Source organism: Pteropus vampyrus, unplaced genomic scaffold (genome assembly GCF_000151845.1).
Source record: "Pteropus vampyrus isolate Shadow unplaced genomic scaffold, Pvam_2.0 Scaffold82, whole genome shotgun sequence".
Classification (NCBI taxonomy): Eukaryota; Metazoa; Chordata; class Mammalia; order Chiroptera; family Pteropodidae; genus Pteropus; species Pteropus vampyrus.
Genome location: NW_011888863.1, coordinates 6,512,996 through 6,516,095, shown reverse-complemented (window position 1 = coordinate 6,516,095; position 3,100 = coordinate 6,512,996). Strand labels below are relative to the sequence as shown.

At 38.9% G+C, this 3,100-nt stretch overlaps 1 protein-coding gene across 1 annotated transcript in view; it reads right to left on the bottom strand.

The window, feature by feature from the left end:
- FGD4 (FYVE, RhoGEF and PH domain containing 4) overlaps positions 1–3,100 on the bottom strand; it is a 187,546-nt gene that overhangs the window by 103,512 nt on the left and 80,934 nt on the right. The gene's annotated exons all lie outside the window — the stretch shown is intronic.

The following is a 3,100-nucleotide window of genomic DNA, read 5'->3' as shown; positions in this document are numbered from 1 at the left end:
GCCATAAATATACCAACACATCTTGCATTTATAACTCCAGACTGTACATTTAACTACTTATTAAACATCTCTACCTAGCTGTTTAATAAATATCTCAAACATAATATTCTCCAACTCAGCTCTTGATTTTCTCCCCAAACCTGCTCCTCTCACATCTTTACTTTTTTTTTTTTGGAAATGGCAACTCTACCACTCCACTCACTCAGGCTAAATGCCTAAAAGCCCATCGTTGACTCCTCTTTCTGACACCTCACATCCAACCTGACAGCTCACGTTGTGGGTTATTTCTTCCGACCTGGCCCCTTCATACCACCTCCATCACTCCCACTCGATCTAGGCCACACAGTCTCTCACCTGGCTTCTTTATTAACTTCCCAATTAAACTCTCTGCTTCCACATTGCCCCCTATAGGCTGTATAACCTAAGTGGATAATGCCAATTCTCTTCTCAAACCTGACTTTCTCATTGCACTGAGAATAAAAGGCCCAATCTGTATGATGGCTTAAAGAGCCCTTAGTAACCTGATCTACCCCACCCTATTAAAATCACTTAACTCATCTCCTACAACCCTCCCTGGCCTTCCCTGAGCTCTTTAAGGCAGTGTCTGACATTTTGTCCTGTCCTCTGAACTTTCTCAGTAACTTGGACACTGATGGCATTTACCACAGGCCGGCATTATCTGTACACATCTCCCCCTCCCAACTGTGAGCCCCTCAGGGCTGGGACTGTGCCACTCTAAAGTCTGTGCTCCCGAAACCAAGCAAAGGTCCTGGCACATAGTGAGCACTAATCGAATCTGCTGATTGAATAACAGTTTGCTGCAGAATTCTTTATTCCAGTGCATATTTAGAGGCAGTCTAAGAAACTAATAATAAATGAAGAGTTATGCAAATAAGGCATACAACTTGATAGAATATCATGCAGTTATTAAAAATATGGTTATAAAGACTGTGTGTGGCAAAAGGGAAATGTTGATGGTAGATTAATAACAATTACAATTAATTACATTTAATTAATAACAATGTGCTATTTATATTTACTGAGTCCCTAGTATCTGCAAGGCAATATAATAAGCACTTGCCAAATATTTTATTTAAATCTTACAGGGACTAAGAAGTACATATTAGTATCCTCACTTTTTAGACGTGGAAACTGAGATTTAGGAATTAAGCTCTTTATCCTCTGACTCATCGCTGAGATGAGAACTTCATCTGAGACCAAAGTTTAGGTCCAACCTTAAATCCACAGACAGAAAAAAAAAAAAAAAAAAAAAAGGAAACACTGGTTCCTTTCTCTTGATTAGTTTTTATATATTTGAGAAACAAAGACTTTGATCTTTGGAAACAGCTAACAAGCTAAAACAGTGATACATGTAGGTAAACAGCAAAGATATACCATACAAATATGTCATTCTGTAAAAGTTATCAAAATATCAACATTGTGAACATTCTTTTTCATATTTTAAGAGCTAAGATAAGCCAGAATGAAAAGTATAACAATCCAGGTTTTGTACTCATAAAACCCAATCTTCAACCGCTTAATCCCTGTAACTCAAAAAAATATCCTGAAGGACCGAAGCATTCAAACAACTGTTACTTTAGATCAAATTTACTCAAAACTGCTTAAGTTCTACAGGATTTCCGTTGTGAGGAGAGAAAACAAATTCAACAAAAACTTAATGATCAACTGAACCCTTATTGTTGAAACCTAGGAATTTATTTATGGTTTCTATTCTGGTCTTATAAAATCAATTCTCTCTAACCTAATTTTTAGCTTGCTACCCCAAGTCCAGAACCCAGAAAGTGGAAAGTATTGAAAAGAAAGTAGCCAAGCTTTGTGGGCAAGGGTCTTTTGAGGCTAGGCATGAAGTGTATCTAATTGTGAACATTTGAAGATGTCCGAGTTTGAGGTTGGTTGTGTGACAGGGTGTGTATGTGGGCTGGATGGTGTGTGTATATATGAGTCACAGGTGGGTGAGATGGGTGTGTGCAGAGGGGACATAAAAGGGTATGGTGAAAAGCTTCTTAATCCATCCTGTAAGTTATATCTAAATGCTTTGGGTTCTTTTCTGGGGTAAGCGAGGATAACCGGTTGAATATGGGGCAAATCACTGTTAATTAATGTTATGAATATAGAGTCTCAAACTCTGGGCTGGATAGGATACACTGATAAAAATTTTTGTCCCACAGTGTATTAGTGGGATGAGTTCTGAGCTACAACTATTAAGCTTTGAAGCTTTCATCTAAAAAAGAGGAATAAAATATCTGGCACGTTCCCCTCAGGACAATGTGAGATTACATTAAGTGAACTCTCTGAATGCCTGGAAAACTATACAGCTGTAAGAAATTTTAAACATGTTTAAGGTGGGTAAAGAACTGTTTACTCTGCGTCAAGAATAACAAAGGATGACTTCCTGTCATGGCAAAAAGCCACCAAAGTCTCTTTCAAAAACAAAACCGAATAACAAAAAAAACCTTGGCTCCATTCATACTCTTGTCAAGCCATCTAATTTTGTTTCTTTCTCGCTCACACTTCTCAAAAGGTGGGAACTCTACAATCACTGCCTCCACTTCCTCAGGACCTCTTAGCTCCTCAGCTCACCTTAGTCAGACCAACACACATCGGACACTGTTCCCACCAAGACCAGCAGGGACATTCGCAGGTCACCACTCAGCTCTTGTATCCCTGGACTTCTCCAAGTGCCATCCTCAGTGCTGACCTCGTTCTCCTTGACATACTTTCCTCCTGGGTCCCTGGCGACCAGCTCGCCCGGTTCTCCAGGGCTCTGTCCAGGAACTCCTTTCTTCATCTCCCTCGCTTCTCCCTCCTCCATCACATTCAATCCATCAGGTAAGATCACTAAATGCTCACTTAATAAACGTTCATATAATAAACCACAAGTAAGTAAATATGTTTAGATATTACACAGCAATTCACTGGCAAAATATGAAGTTATCAGTTCAAACGTGGAATCTCGCTGATTGAATAGAAGCTTTTAAGTTTTATAAATAAGAAAACAAGCTAAATAATATCTTACTGAGTATATGGTTGGAAAGATGTAAAAGTAAAGACCTTATCATCCTTCCAGAGCTTGACCAGT